At 44.4% G+C, this 16,626-nt stretch overlaps 1 long non-coding RNA gene across 4 annotated transcripts; it reads right to left on the bottom strand.

Annotated features, from left to right (window-relative positions):
* Positions 1 to 81: 81 nt before the first annotated feature.
* Positions 82 to 16,589, bottom strand: LOC142410777 (uncharacterized). Of its 4 annotated transcripts, none has more exons than XR_012776035.1 (4): positions 16,183 to 16,589; positions 13,607 to 13,702; positions 2,958 to 3,376; positions 82 to 660 (listed from the first exon to the last, which is right to left on the bottom strand). It is a non-coding gene; the product is annotated as an uncharacterized LOC142410777 (long non-coding RNA). The 4 variants fall into 4 exon arrangements; XR_012776034.1 differs by lacking the exons at positions 82 to 660; positions 2,958 to 3,376 and adding exons at positions 2,134 to 2,143; positions 13,171 to 13,465; XR_012776032.1 differs by lacking the exons at positions 82 to 660; positions 2,958 to 3,376 and adding an exon at positions 10,072 to 13,465.
* Between the last annotated feature and the right edge of the window lie 37 nt (positions 16,590 to 16,626).

Raw genomic sequence — 16,626 nt, 5'->3', positions numbered from 1 at the left:
TTATGGAATTTCAGGTAGGCTTTCTGGTGTTTCTATAGATGGGTAGTCTTTAGGTCTAAAAAACCCTAAAAATCAGTTTTGAACTTGATCTGTCTTTTATATTGTAATTTACATATGTTGCTGACATGTTTGAAATAATGCACTGTTAACTAAAGATTGACTCATCTGTGTTTTCTGCATTTCTTTTAAAATGAGGGCTCTAGCCTCTGTGTGCGTGTATGTATGTCTGTCCGTATCTAATACAGTAAATTCATCAGTCTGTTTCTAACATGACTATTCCTAGCAAAATGAAGTTTGAAAGAGGATATGATCTTTCTATAAATACATCAGGGGACTAAACACCAGGGAGGGGAAAAACAATTCAAGTTAAGGACAACACTCAGCACAGGAACAAACACGTATAAACCAGTCGTGAAAAGATTTTGGTTGGAAAAAGAGGAAGGCTTGTAATCGTCAGAGCAGCAGGGTTCTGGAACAGCTTTTCATTTTGTGTAACAGCGGTAAAAAGCAAACTACTCCTAAACTGGGGTTTGATCAGTGTCTGGAAGGGATAATGATATAGGTACTTATGATAAATGGGGCTTGGACATGGTAACTCTCTTTCTATGTCACTATTTCATTATATGAAATACCCAGTTTTCACTGTAGGAGCTGCTGCTTCTGAAATGATAAAGCATGGGGTGGGAAGGTGAGAAGGAAGATATTTCCTTAAAAATCCGCATATTAAACTATCTCATCTTGCATGGTTGATCCTGAGGTGATAATGAGTAACTTTCTTACTTCATTAGTAGGAGGGTTGTTTTTTTAATAAGTATAATTTAAAAAAAAAAACAACTCTGCAGGTTTTTCTTGCAATGTGAAGCATTTGGCCGAATGGCCTCCTGCCAAATTCCACGTACAGGAAAACCATGCATGGATAATGCTCCTAAAAGCATTACTTACATTACATGGATAGGCAGATCTGCTGCTGAATTATTGGTGAAATCCCAATGAGACTCAGCAGATCTGGGTTCAGGCAAGAAACTCTGTTGCTTTCCAGGCTGGCCTCGGGGCACAGCTCCAGAAGTTCTGTTGTCTTTGCTTGTATCTGCTTTACCTCCTCTCGCAAAACTGGGCCCAGAACTCCTCTGCCAAAAGTATGCGAGCTGATGTAATTGTAACTACAACCACCGCACTGTTTCCTCTCCTTTGATCGCAGGGAGTGTTTGTATCCTCTTGAAATGCATTTGAAACTGAGACCCCAAGCCTGCACATTACAAATGTGTTTAATTCCATGCATGCAAAAGATCTTATCGAAAATCAGCAATTACCCGTGTGCGTGAGGTTACGTATGTGTGCAGGCTAGGAGCGGCAGAGCACAGTGCTGTAGAGCCTTGCTCCCAGATTGTAGACTAAGACCAAGCAATATTTCTATCTGAATCTTTTAATTTCACCTTGCACAGAATCCTACGGATTTGTGGATGTCAAATCCGCCCTGCAAGCTGGGTACTCGGGAGTTACCAAGGAAGCTTTGCCATGCAACTCCACTGGGGACCTGCTATCCTGCCCTTGCCCCCCACCCTCTCCGAGCAGAGAATACCCTTTCCACTAAACTGCTGTCACTGTGATGATGTAAACAGATTTCCAGGGACATCTGCTTAGAGACCAGCCCGTTTGTTTTCACTGTGTTTTAAATAGGTTTTGAACCAAAGTCTCCAGGGAGAAAATGCTAATGCATCAATCTATCGCATCGCACATGGAGGAATAGGCTGCAGGACAAACTCAGCTGCTATAAATCAGCGTGGCTTTATTGATACGCTTATAACAGCTTATACCAGCTGAGATTCTCCCTCCTCCATATGCAAATGATAATTGTATGACTGATGTCAGAAAAATTACCCTTTTTTTCTGTCATCTTTTCCTTGTGCTGCTTCCATCCAACTGGCATTGCCTTCTGCATAAACTGTATTTTATCAAGGACAGCTTCATACTACAGAATCTATTTTTCCCTCTATCTATCACTGCCGTTTTCCAAATACAAAGTGAGCGAGCAGCAGGGATCGTCTTTGCTCTGCTCTTTTACGCTGTGCCTGTTGTGGTGCAGTGGTGACCTGTGACTTGCGTGGCTGCAGTACGAAGTAATAGTACCCAGTTCAAAATCTGACTTCACAGAGTGACGTCAGAGATATTTGCAGTCTCCTTGGTTAAAATTCTCTTTCAGAAACTCTTAATTGGGGCAAAAAGCTCATAATTTTAGGTAGAGATGAGTAGTAGTATTACTTTTATCACAAGACCACAACAAAGAGATTTTTGACCAAGTCGTGCTTGCTTTGGAAGTTTGCGAAGGCCACTGTCCCTTCCAAAATCAGCAAAGATTTTGTCCCTTCAAAATGAAAGGCCATGAAAGAACCTTTTTTGGGGTATAGTTCCCCAACGCACTGTGTTTTCAGTGTCATTCTGTATGCAGCCTACATTGTTTTGACATTTGTTGAGGCATCACTTACCCCAAAAATGTCTTGAGCACTCCAATTTTAGGAGACCTATATAATATAGCAGTTGGGGGAAGAAGGTGCGGCACGTAAAAATAGTGCCTTTGGACTGTGGGCCAGTTAATTGCATTTAGTTAGAGAAATCATATGTAGAAAATATTGATGAATGGGTTTTTGTGGAAGTTCACCCTATTTTTTCTTGTTTTATTCGTCCAGATCTTTCATACCTGTGTGGCATTTGTACGCAATGGCAGTGAGTTGTGTATACATGTGCAGTCTGTGAGAGAAAGATCCATTTCATGAAGTATACATTTTTTTATGAAACGTCAGAACTCAAAAGGTCTGTTTTGCTTAAATCCATGTACCCATTTTTCTCTTTTTTTTCTTTTTTTTTAAATAAGCCTTGTAGAAATTAACTGGTTTTACAATATGCCAAGAATTGTCATCCTAAAGTTCCCCCCCCCCCGCTGCTGTCATTAACAGCCTTACCAGTGCTGCTCACTCCAAGAATACTTTATAACACCTTGCGTCTGAAGTATGATCCAAGGATAACCAAGTCTTGAAGCCCTCTAAAAAATTAACCTCAGAAACAGGGTAAGAACTTCCATTTTCTAAGCCCAAGCTCTTGCAAGACAGAGATCCCAAGTTCTTCAGGATGAAGATGAAATGTGGAACAAGGAAAGGTACGGAGATGTGCGGAAAAACACGTGCTCAGGACTACGCAGCAGGTCAGTGGTCGAGCGAGGACATAATCCAGAGGTGACCCTGGCCACAGCCCCCCTGTTTTGGGGCACCCAGCCAGTTTTGCATCAGGAATCGTGTCTGCGTGATGTGGTTCGTATTGTTCTGAAGGCGGTTCCATAGGAGGATAGTAGAAACACAGCGTGTTGAATCAGTGTGAACAGCTTCTGGTAAGAAAAAAGATCTGATTTTGATAAATTATTTTGGTATAAGGGGGGGGGAAGGTCAGGCTCTTGATGTACGCTGGGCAGACTACATATACAAACTATTTTTACAGGATGGTTTAAAAAAAATTAAACACTCTTTCCATTAATTATGTTCTCTGTAGTTTGCTTTTGCCTGAAGTGACTTTTTGCAGCTCTGTAGTAATGTCAGTTGTTGGCCCAGGGCCGTCAATACAGAGCAACTTCAACTCCATTGATGGAATCATTGATGGATTTGGGGTAGCTTGTGTGTCCGATAATTGGGAGTACGCATTTCTTCTCGATTTTCCTATTCTCAGCACTTGTCTTGATGAAATCCAGGGCACGCTTGGAACCGGATATGTATATCTATAGTAGCATATCCAACTTTAAAAAAATAAACTAGTGATCATAATTGAAATGCTTTCCTTTTAAAGATGCCGGTGTGTTTCCAATATAAAGAAGAAATCCTTGTATGATGCAGTCATACATGGCCTTACTGTAAAATTGACATGCTCTTAAATAATTAAAAAGGGGGATACTTTAATTTTGAAAAAGGATGCTGGAGGAAGGAGGTTAAAGGAAGCTTTTAGTCAGCTCTAAGGTTAGATTTATTGATCTAGTGATCAATCCCTTTCTCTTTCCTGAATTTAAAGCTAATGGGAGACTGCGGTCAGAGATGAGTGGCTTTTAGTTAAGGTTTTTGACTCTTATAAATAATACAACAAATGTCCTAATAAGTAATAAGAAATAAGATACTTGCTCATTCTTTTTAAATAGAACAAATGTGGCAAACAAGACTCAGCTGTAATTTTTCAAGTCGTTTATTAGACAAATTGCTCTTCTCTACTTCTTTTACAAGAGAGACATAAACCATTATATTATTTATTCATGAATCATAGCCATTAAGATGATAAATCAAATTATCAGCTTCCTGTCTCTCTTTGGTTTTAATCATTTTTTATAGTTCATGCAATATAAAGACAGCTTCCTTCCTATGAAACAAGAGACCTTCAGAGACCTTTTTATTGTAAACGTACATTTCCTTCCCATTTTTAAGTATATCCTAGTGATTTTCTCTGTCAATTTTATCTGCAATAAAAATCCAATAAGGAACTTGTACATTGATTCAATATAGCAAAGTTAGCTATGAAGTAAGTGATTTTGGTTAACCTCTGAAATAACGTAGTACTGGAAAAGGCAGTTAAAGGATTTTTTCTGCCACCCCTAAATGTGCGTGGTAGTATCATACATTTAATAGAGAGAAATCTCGACACAAGCTCATGTACTGGTAGCAGGACCTTTTTCGAAAGGTTTCGTATGAGCTCTGCAGTGGTTTGACTTTTTTAATACATTGACGCTTACTCTTTCTGCTATATTCGCACAGCCATATGTCCTTGCCTCTTCCCATAAGGTGGGAGAGCTAGGGCCACTCTGTGAGCTGAGAGCGTTTCACGCATCCTTTCCTCGCTTGCTGTCCGTCTGCATCTGTCTGGTTCAGCATCTAAAGCAGTCGTAGGACGAGCTGCACGTGACGTGGTGTGGGTGGAGAAGTTGTCCATTCAGAAAGAAATGCACATTGATTTCCATTCCAAACAGCGGCAGCTAACTGGTTTTAAACTTGATCGTCCTTGTTAAATACTACTCTCAGGAAGCGCTGATGAGGTCAGAGTTAGCGAGGATGGAAGACGAGCCTCTGTCTGCATCATGAGAAATACTCATCTGTGCTACAGTGTAAAAATCAATACTTGTTTACTCAACTCTATGAATAATAGAGTTTTGAACGTAAATATATAATTTATGCCTCTAAAATCTATAGCATGGGGCTGACGTGAGTTGTAAGAACTTCCCTCTTCCCTACATCCATTTTAAAAATCCCCTGGGTGTCTGAGTGATACGTTATCTGGCCAAAATGTGTCCTCAGCCCACCCTCCCCACAGGCAGGTCGTTACGAACACCTTCCTGGGGGGATCCTTGCAGGGTTAGAGGAGACTGCCAAGCGCCCCAAGGATGTCCTCGCGTGGGTACTCCAGTTATTTTATTGCTGGGGAGAATCCCTTGAACGGCGTGTGTTTGGGATGGGTCAGAGGGATGTCTGGATCAGAGAGCATAGCTCCTGTGGTGGCCACAGCATAATTCAAAGTCGTAGCCGGCTCATTAGCCCATTAAGGATGTCTGGCCACTGTAGAGGGCCTCTGCTTTTAGAGTCTCTCTGCTGAAGCTGGCCCTTGTGAATACGGGTCCCTCTTCCCCCCACCAGTGCAGAGATATGAGGACAACTGTCTTGCGAGATACCGGATGACTGCCTTGCGGGGCAGCTGCCATGCAGGCAGCGGCATCCCCACGTTCCCACCGTGGTAGTGATGCCTTTTTGCAAAGAGCATGCCCTGTAAAATCCAAAAATGTTTGTCTCCCGGTCTTCTTCGTTATGCTCGTGGCTCTTGCACATCAAAATGGTGCAGCAGGAAAAACACCGGGCTCGTGTTACGTACTGTAATCCAACAGCACAAAGCTGGAAAGTACCAATTTAAGAAAGATTTGAATCCAGCTTCGAGGTAGGAGGCCCAGTTGGCTATCTGGGAGCTCTTCCATCTTATTTTCCTTTTTAATTCTTTGGGGGGAGAAAAAGGCTTAGTTATTTCTTAAGTCTCCTGTTGAGCCACTAGCTAAGAGCATCTCTGAGCTTGTTTCAGTTGAACAGGTTCCTTGCCAGACCTTTTTTTTTTAATGCACATCAATTGGAATAGACTACAGTCCATCGCTTGTACTAACATGGGGGGGTTTGTTTAAGGAAAAGGCTGGGTTTGTCCTTCGTAGCAGTTACGTGATTGTATTTCTAGGTCAGGTCTTTATGTGTAGTCACATGAAGTTTCAATTTGGACAAAACACCCAGTAAGGGTCTTGATGCTTGATGCTGTTATGATTAGAAAGTTGTCTAATCAAATTTTGTTTCCAATTAAAAAAATTGGATTAGCTCTCAGACTGAGACCTTTGCCGTTATTTTTAGTCTACAACTAATGAACCCCTGAAAATAGAGTGTATAATGAAAATACGGAGATTGGTTCTGCTGGGATGGTTGGGAAAATACATTAGCAGATCAGAAAGGGTAATAAATCTTCTGTCACAACCTTCCTCATTAAACTAGATAATTTGAAATTGCCTCTAGTGTATTAAACAGTTCATTATTTTGTAGGGGAGCAACACACAAGACAAAAGCGTAGTGTTCTTTTAATTGATATCCAAAGCCTGAAAAAAAAGATCAAGCAAATTTAGTCAAGAAAAATCAGTCTGAGCACTGGCTGTGTTGCTATACAACTTGTTCGGAGCCATCCGAAACGTCACGTCCTCTGAGGACATGAGGAAGAAAGGTCTCTAGAAAATACTGGGGGAGAGAGGGGCAGGGGGAAGGGAATAGCTCTATTAAATCTGACACAGTGCTTTTCTCCACCAGCAGAGTTGCAAAATTAGATAATTTCAGGTTTGTGGATATTTTTTCTGACGGTTTTAGCACATTAGAAATTAACAGCCCCCCAAACTTAATTTCTTTACTTTATCGGCACCGTAGTGTTATTCCAGAGGCATCTAATGCTTCAAACAGGCAAAGGGTGCTGTCAGCCTGAGGGAAGGGTGTCTGCAGGAGCACGAAGCATAACGCGAGTGGGAAATTGCAGCAAGAAAGGGGAATTTGGGGTGACAGCTGAACCGAGGAAGGAAGCCAGTGCCAGGGTGCAATAGAGACTTTTCTTTGTGTGGTCAGCTATGACCTCTCATCAGTAGGAATGGGAAATCTCCACCCTGGTGTTCTTGGCAAGGAGTATCTCTGTGTGATCTTCAGCCTCCTGAGAAATTCCTCATTTTTCAGGACACCTTTGACCGGGCAAGCTGGAGGCTGAGGGCAAGCTGAAGGCTTTTCTTGACTGTCTCTTTACAGCTAAAATGCTGGCATTAGACTAGAAGATGCCTGAGATCTCGCTGCCGCCAAGGTAGCACAGGGTTGGCGTGGGGGACATCCTGTCGTTTTTATACTACTGTCATTTTTATATGCTCTGAGCCAAATTACATCTTGGTGTGATGCTGCTGGCTCTGGTATCCTTGTACACAAGGAATCTTGGTCCCGAGCCTGAAGAGAGGGCAAATGTGAAGGGGAAATTGGAGAATGTTTTATTGGGGAAGCTATATTCAAAGGTGTCACTGCGTGGGAGGTTGTGAGTTTGAGCATGCCAGCCAGATGAGGCACTTGCCCTTTGTCTCTTTTACGTTGATTCACTAAGAACACATGCATTTGTGAAGATAAGCAAAAAAAAAAAACCATTCCCTGTTTGAACAAATGCCTCTTCCGGAGTCCTCCTCTCCTCCAAGCGAGTCAAAAAAAAATCAGCTCTGACCCCTTCCCAGCCAACCTTTCTCACACATGAGCAGCGCTTGGTTTCTGCAGGCTATTGCCTCCTGACAGGATCTTCTGCTACCACAGGTACGATCCGTTGGTATAAATTACCTGAGTGGGCGGCAGATTCTTGGCTAGACAAAAGACTAGCCAAGGAATAAAAGGATCCTTTCTTTCACATGTGCCAGGGCGATGCACTGAATACTTTGATATTGTTCTTCATTTAATAGCAAAAGCGCAAGTAAATAATCCCTTGCTTTTTATCTGATGCGCTCCTTTACTGTGATTCCAGGCAGACAGGATTATTGAGGGGGAAGGAAAGGGGGGGACGGAGAAGACCTAAAGGAAGGAAGGGGGAGGCAGGGAAACTGGGGATCCGGAGTCGCCTCTTTCCAAGGGCTTCCCAAGCCAAGCGTTGTGCCCCTGCTCTTGAATCTCCTGTCCTTCTTCCCCCAGGTTGCTCTTAACTGCTTTGGTACCCACACACTGTAATCAAATAGCACTCCCTAAAGCATGTTTTGGAACCCCAGTTGTCAAATGTTTGGCCACGTTAGGGTACGAATTATTCCAGATAAATTCGTTCAATGCTTTATGAGCTAAAAATGGCACATTTGTTATCACACAAATAACATATGGCATTAGGAGATGAAATGTCATGTTGTAGCAGCTGAAATCACAAGTGTGGCTTATTCACCTTAACCTGAAATGCACGGTGGTAGGAAGTAAAGCAGAGACGTACACCTCCGTCCACCTCACGTTGGCTGGAGTACTGTCATGAGCATCCAAAACTCTTTCTTTCACTGCCTCTGCCAGCTTCGGCTTCATCGTATTTGTACTCTAATACAAGACTCTTACGCTGACTTATCGAGTTTTATATAGAAGCAGAACATGTGAATGGCCATGCCAGGCCGGGCCAAAAGTCCATCAAGCTGAGTGCCCCATCCCCAACAGTGGCCACAAGTGAAGGCTCAAGGCAGAGTAGTGGCCAGCCCAATTCAGCAGTGGGTTCTTTACTGGTCTCAAAATCAAAAGAAGCATTGCTAGTAGTGAAAATGTTAAGAAGTTATTTTGAATGAGGCTCTAAATGGCTGTATGCTGGTGTTTTCACAGTCTAAATCCGATAGCGTGTCTTCATTTCTAACAGTAGGGAGATTCATTGCAAACAACTGACTGCAAATCAGTGAATGAATGAGAGTAGATCACCACAAAAGTACACTTAATTCATTTGCCAATTACAGTTCATTTTTAATTATGAAAATACACTTTAGCAGGCATGTAATATATACTTTGGGTAAAAGAAAAGTAATTTCTAGCAGTAGCAGACCTAACTACAGTTCTGGCTATTAAATCCTTGCTGAGAGGGAAAGAGTCCATTCATTTTTTACTGCACTTCAGCATAATCATTTCAGAGTCTGATCCTGCAATCCGTGCTACCTACTTGTTCCTTAGAAACAATTTGTGTGATTAGGAGCTATTCATAAGTTTAAATAGCATTGCACTTGTTGTTTTTACCTCCTGTTACTTCATTAAACCTGCGGTTCAAATAGTGGAGCTGGGGGAAGGTCTCCTGTTTGGGGAGTTGGCTCTTTCTGCTATTTTGGCAGCACATCTTGTTGTTTTCCCAAGAATGTGTTTAGCTAAAGTCGCGCTGAGGAAGGAGTGTGACATGGGCCAGAACGAGACTGGTTTTCTCAGGTCACCAACCAGCCTGGACCCCGTGACGCTGGGCTGAAATATTACCGGGGAAGTGTTATTCCTCTTTGTTATTTGTATTGCAACAGTAGCTCGATACCACTACGCTCAAAACTAAAGCAAGGAGATGCTCCATCTCCTGAAGAATTTCAAGTCCAAGCATAAAATGGGAAACAAAATACGAACGTAGGAGAGGTGGTGGAGGGGAGCGGGCTCTGCAGCAGTGGTACTAACCAAGTCCGGGGCAGCAGTCATGGGATGGGGAGTCAAAGGACAGGAATTTCCCGGAGGAGGAGAAGAACGAGCTCCTGCCAAGCCGAGCAAAGGCAACGGGGGACCTGGGAAAGCAGGCAGCGGCAGCGGGGAGCAGAGTTTGCTGGAGGCAGTTTTTAAGCGCCCATTCTGCTCAACTGCCTCCAGCACAGCCCTGGGGAGCACGAAATAACAAGGCAATTATGTCCTCAGATCCCTGTGATATTGTCGGAGCGGAGCCCAGCATGTTTTGCAATGTACTTTATCACAATAGCCAGTTCCTTTTCTCTCTAAATGGAGTATTTCTGCTAATTAATTAGGGTGCATTCACCCGGGGCGGGGGAGGGGAGGAAGCTTACAGTGAGGCTTTGAGATCTGTTTCTTCAGACAATATTGCAAACTTTTACAGGGAGGAGTAGCGCTTGCCCCCAGGCAGGGAGAACTGAGATAGCACAGAATGCTCACTCATACAGCCCGGAGCTAGAAGATTCTGGTCTGGCAGGGAGGAGAGCAGCCCAGCTGCTGGGGAGACGCGGGATGAAGTTCGGATGTAGGACTTCCATGAAAAAAAGCCAGTGCCAGATGAACATTTTTTTGCCTTGCTTCAATGGGAACTCCCCAGGGTAAATCTGCACAAAGCCAAACCTGTCACCCAAACTCAGCTAGGCTGAGACTTTCTCATCTCCAACCTCATACAAAAAGCCCCGGAATCAATGAGCAAGCTTTGAAATGAACTTTGGATCAGGCTCATCTGAAACCTTCCGTGATCTCACTTCCAATTTCTCACTGAAATGTCTGTAATTCTCCCCAGGGAAACTTTCTAGTATTTAAACAGCTACTACCCTGCATAATTTCTTCCTGTTTTCATAGGAGAGAAGAGGAACCGAGAACATTATGCTAAATGCCTCAAGAGTCCAAAGAATAGAGATTTTCATGGAATTTTCTGAATTTATTATCATTGCTAGGGATGTGGCTGGAAACAACCCCAAGGTTAAAAAGTTCAAATGTTTTGTTTTCTCTCCTTTTTTTAATGACTCTTGCTGGAAATGATCCCAACTTCAGTTAATTCCAGCCACATTTGCACTTTAAAGAAGCTCTGTCAGACAGATATTAAAAAATATTTAAGTCTCAGCTATTTATAGGAATCCTTCATACTTGGGTGACTATTGACTTGACAAATCCATTTGACCTTAAATACAACTAAGAAGTGTATTTGCGGTATGTTTATTAGTTCAGAAGAATTCTTTCCCGGGCTAATCTGTTTTCCGGCTGTACTCTTCCAGCAGGCTGATGGAAAAATAAGACCCAAAGAAGGAAGCGGATTCTTAACAGTGGTCATGAAAACGGCTTTCTTCTCAGGGCATTTTTGCATGGCATTAGCAACTAAAAGGCACCGCTTCAGCATGGCACTTCAGCTATTTGCTGAATCAGGGCCGGAAAGCTGAAGAGAAGGAGGAGGAATGACACGGGTGTCATTCCCACAGATTTTCTCAGAGTATTAAATGACTATTGGCTGATGTGACAAGGTTTTACTGTATTAAAGTTGCAGTGGATGAAATTCGTGCTCTTTTGATGGAGTAGCCCAAAACTGATAGGGCAATTGCAGCCATCAAGTCCCTGCCTGGAGCAGGGAGGGTAAAGGCAAGACACGAAACCTTAGTCCTGGAATGGACTAAACTCCCTCAGCTGCACCAGGTACCTGGTAAACGTCCATCTGGGTTCAGCACAGAAATGCTGGGGGAAAATACCCCCACCCTAAGAGATTACTAAAACTACTGAAATTAATAGGTGAACATCAGCTTGGTCTTCATCTGGAGGATTTCGGGTCAGATGGCCAGCTTCTGTTCAGCTGCTATGAACCTCCTAGACGTGTGAATAAAACAAGGGTCCCCTGGAGCCAGGCTCTCCACCAAACCTCTCGCAAGCAGAAGAGGCAGCTCAGCCCATGCTGCCATGCACCCCTGGATCAGTACTGGACATAACACTTTCGACACAGTGTTTTATACCAAATATTCATGTCAATAATTCATCACACACCCTTCAGAAGCACCTTTGTCGTATCAGTGACTTACAGATCCTTCATGAGCTCAAATGATCCTTACGTGCATCATCCCCTGAATTACTACAAGCCATTTGACTGTAAATGTGTTCTTTGGCACCCATCAGCGGATCATTGACCTTAGCAGTATGGCTACGCCATCAATATACATCTGAAGTAGAGACATGAGCAACTTGGAATCGAACAATTAATTTCACATATGGAAATGCATATGTCAGTGGCTGTGCAAAACTGGAGATCTCGGAGGGTTTGCAGAGGAAGCGTGGCGTGCCAGGCAGATAGAAGTGCCTGAGCACAGAAGCGTCTCTCGATGAAAAAACTGATCCCAACTGCTTTGCACAGAAAGATAAAACGAGGCACAAAGAAATGGCCACAAATGGCATCATGGGGAAGTGATGAAAAATGGAGTGCTTGAGATTTAGCAATCTGGGCACGTTCTTCCCGCTGGGAGCTGCTCACACAATCACAGAGATAAGCAGCCGGCATGAACGATACCTTCGTACAGCACCGGCCTTGCCTTCGGTGGGTCTCCAGCCGTTGACGCTGCAGATGTAACCCCAGGCTGCCAATTGCTAGGGGCTCGCAGGCTTTGCGGGGCGCGGATCATCCCCTGTTTCTTGTCTGTCTCCTTTTCTGAAGTATTTGGTGTTGCCCACGGTCACGTGGAACTCGAGGGCAGCTGGACCTTTGGTCTGTCCCACTATGACTGTTCTTAAGTTTCTCCACCAGGGATGTGCGTGTGTGCCTGTGGGTTTATATCCGTTAGAGAACCTGGGCTACAGGAAAAATCAACTCCGCCCTCGTTGCCAGGCCAAAGCCTCCACAAGCCAGCTACTCCTCACCTCTTTCTCCCTCTCCAAAAAGAGAGCTTCATTTACAATTGCAAAATAAGAGCAAAATAAAATAAGGGGTCCTTTTATTTGCTTTTCAAGCTTTTGAAAAAAGACATTTTCCAGCTTGTCTCCACAGCAGTGAGCACCTGAATACACGATCCTTCAGAGAGCGAACGGCCATAATTTCATATTGTCATCTGCCTGTCAGAGCCGTGGCTGTAAGCCAAACAGCAAATGTCACAAAACTCATGGAGAGGCTGTGAGGATTGTAACACCGCACCGGGAACCACAGTTTGGGACTGGGTGTGCAGAGGAAGGGGGAAGGGGAGGACCGAAAGGGGACCGATAAAGGTTTGGATCCCTCGGGGGACCCGTGGTTCTCTCCTTGGGGATGGGGAGAAGGTAGGCACCTCTCTGAGAGGACAGATGATGAGGTGGGTTTCATTGGTGTCACACAGAGAGGAATTTTCTACTTCTTACTCACTGAAGAACATGAGAAAGTGAAAAGAGCTCTGTCTTCTGCTGCCAGACATAATCACTAGCTCCAAAATCCGAAAACAAACTTGCGCAGTAGCTTGACACATGATCAAGGCTCTACATCTCCACCGCTGTGGAAAGAAAAGTACCCAAAGAATTCACTCCTTGTCACAGAAAAGCCATGTGTTAGTACCTAAGTGACTGTCAAAGTGTCTTTAATGACCATTCGCCTGCTCCTAAGTTCACAACAAGCAGAGAGCTGTGCTTCCTTTCCAGTTCAATCCAGTTTATCTCATCTCCGCAGTAGGGTGCATTTGCCATCCCAACGCACTTTGAACCAGTTTCATGATTTTATCTTCATGGCAACAAGCCTCTGCCTTGAGAAAGAGCACTTATTAACTAGAGACAGTGTCATTTTCAAAGTGATTTATTTTATGAGGGTTTTGAAATAAATGATTAGTCAGTGATTGGCCATAGGGGAAAAGCATATAAAAGCTTACCACATGCATTGAACTTACCATCTGGAATCCTTTAAAATCTAGCTTCAGGGTGGCTCAGCTAATTCTTCAGAGCGCACGATGTTCACAGCACACAGTGAAGCATGAATATAAAAGCTGAGTGACATAGCCCAGTAAGAATCAACACTGTAACTGAAGCTTAGTATCTTCTATCTCCCTGTTCTAGCCCATCATGAGAGACTGGCATTTTCTTAACTAAAACTGATGTTACATTCCCTAATTTTAGTCTCGTTCAAAAAAAAAAAAAAACCTAATCCTTTTATTTTCTGGTTGGATAGAAAAGGGATGCCTCCACTGCGTCTCGGATTTCCTCCTTCAGACTAGCTGATGCGAAAGCAGGAGGTACAAAAAAGATACTGTTATTGTTCCTCTGAATTTATTGTTTGTGGCGTGCACAGCCCTCTTGGGCGCGATAAAGTTTCCTGACTCTGATGCTTGTTACATTTCAAGATCTGTGTTATTGTCCCTGAAAAGTACTAAATCAGACTTGTTGGGAAGCCAGGAACTGAAATCCCATGATACATAATTGAGGATCCAACAGGAGAGATCCAAATGCCGACATTGCCCGTGCTCCTGCGTTCCCAGCAAAACCAAGGTCCATGCTACTGCTTACAGCATAGAATTTAAAACCCAATTTAAGTATTGTCTCTTAGCCTTTTCCCCAAAAATAAAGGCAATTATGCCTAATTTTGCCACTGAAAGACAAGAGACATGCTGACAAACTGGAGGGAGCTCAGAGGGGGGCCACTGGCATGGTTGGGGGGCCAGAGCACACGGCATACGAAGAGAGGCTGTAGAAATGTATTTTTGAGCTAGGAGAGAGGGGAGGAGGGATCTCACTGCAGTCTCCAGCCACCCAGAGCAGGGTTACAGAGCAGGGAGATGCTTCACAGAGGTACGTGGCGGAAGGACAAGCAGCAACAGTCGCAAGTCGCAGCAAGGGAAGGTCTGACGAGATGCAAAGAATAACAGTAGTGTTCACAGTGACCGTATTTAGGGACTGGACTGAACGTCCGGGGAGGTTGTGCAATCTCCGTCCTTGGAGACACTCAAAACTCAGCCAGACAAGGTTTGAAGCTAGCCCTGTTTTGAGCCAGAGGTTAGACCAGAACTTCTTTCCAACCCAAATATTTATATGATACTGAAGAAAAAACAAAGTGGCCTGTACTTGTAACACACAGGCAACAGCACAGGCCCTGCAACGTGGACCTGTAATAAAGAACTGCCCCCACATTCTTATACCAAACAGCCTTTCTGAATAATTTAAATAATACCATCACAGGTCCTACAATGGAGGCATGAAAAATAATGCCTCTTACTAACTGGGAGCCAAATTTCTTTCACACAGCTTCCATTGTCTGCCTTAAGAGCTGCACACAAGCTCTAAATTTGCAATTTCATCCCAACTTTTTTTCCATTACATAATTTAGAGGGCAAAGTAATGTCTTCCAGTAGGATGCGGCCAGGGCTCGGTGTTAGGCCCCCCGAGTCCTATTCCTGGCACTAAGATGGATCAACTGCACACAAATTATGTAAAGTCTGCAGCTCTTTTTACAACCTTCAGCATATACGTACACACAGACGAAGAGCTACGTTTGCCTGAAGCAGGGAAAAGCTGTGTATACAAATAAATATTTGTACAAAAATTCATCATCCTTTCTGCTTCTGCAGAAAAATTTATTACACATCAGGAAATCCTAATGTAAGGTTGGCCGGTAAGATTATTGATTAAAACTGCTATCACAGTTTGCTATTTAAGGTGAGACATCATCACTGTCATCAGCTGCATGTGTGCTCATTAATTAAGGTTTCTAATGACCAAATTGCTCAGGAAGAAACGTCATACTGTGGGGACTCCTGCTGTCACCGCTGGCAGTCCAGGACACGGCAGCAACCGCCCATGGCAGGGCCCTTTTGAGTGTGGCAAAGCGATGGTGAGCTGAACTGTGGCGCCCAGCGCCCAGCTGGGAGGAAGACTGATTTCACTCTTATTTGCTCATTTCTCCCAGCGAGGCCACGCCAGAAGTGCTGTTTCTACACAAACTCCCAGTCATCGCTGTACTTGGAAAGGCACTTGCGAAACAACTGTGAAGTCAGCCTGAATTTTCCACGGCGTTTAATTAAATTTGGAGCGAACAGATTAAGCAAGTTATCATGCCATCATGGGACTGGGTCTGTAGCGAATACCCTTTCAGTTCAGGTAGTAATGACTTACACAAATAAACCAGTAAAAATATTGCGGTTTCATGCCTGTTGCAGCTACTGTAGTGCCTGGGGTCCGCTCCTGCTGACAATTTTCCCCAGTTGCTCCAGAAATGGCTGAATAATGACCTTGAAAAGTGCAAATAGATGCATGCTTGCATGGGGAAGGGTACCAGCGCACAGGACACGACCGTCAGCACACCTCGGCATCGCCTGCGTTTCTGCTGAGTTTAACGGAATTATCTGTATATGCAACCACTTGCAGGATTAGTGCCATAGCGTGGAGGGGCAGGGCAGGAAAATGGTGCTACGTATTTAGTCCTCCTTACCACGAGGGTCTGAGGATATGAACGTATGCAGGGAGGGGTAGTTACCTCTTATGAGAAAACATGCCAAGCTTTCAGGTGTGCCGCCCATCCTTTAGGTCTGAAATGTGAGAACTGGGCCTTTTGGGTAACTCTAAGTAAAATCTGGTGGGATTTTGTGCTAGCTGAGGGGAAACCCGAGCCAAGACGGCAAAGGGCTACAGATCACCCTCCCGCCGCTGAAAACACCCTTCGCTGGGCGCAGGAATGAACGTTGCCAAGTATTCCCGACTCTCGGCGCCCCGAGGCCGCTGTCGGGCCGGGGAGAACCGCCTGTCCCGCCGGGGACCGCGGGCCGCGGGAGGCGCCGGCCGGATCCTGTCAGCGCCGCAGCCGCCCCCCGGCGCGCGGGGGCGGGAAGGCGCCACGTGACCGCGAGGCCTGGCGGCGGCGGTAGAGAGGGGGAACGCGCGCGGGGGGGGAGGGGGGGGGGGAGGGAGTGGTGGTGGTGGG

This window comes from Mycteria americana, chromosome 5, assembly GCF_035582795.1.
Source record: "Mycteria americana isolate JAX WOST 10 ecotype Jacksonville Zoo and Gardens chromosome 5, USCA_MyAme_1.0, whole genome shotgun sequence".
Taxonomy (NCBI): Eukaryota; Metazoa; Chordata; class Aves; order Ciconiiformes; family Ciconiidae; genus Mycteria; species Mycteria americana.
The sequence above is the reverse complement of the archived record's forward strand: the minus strand, read 5'-3'. Positions and strand labels throughout refer to the sequence as shown.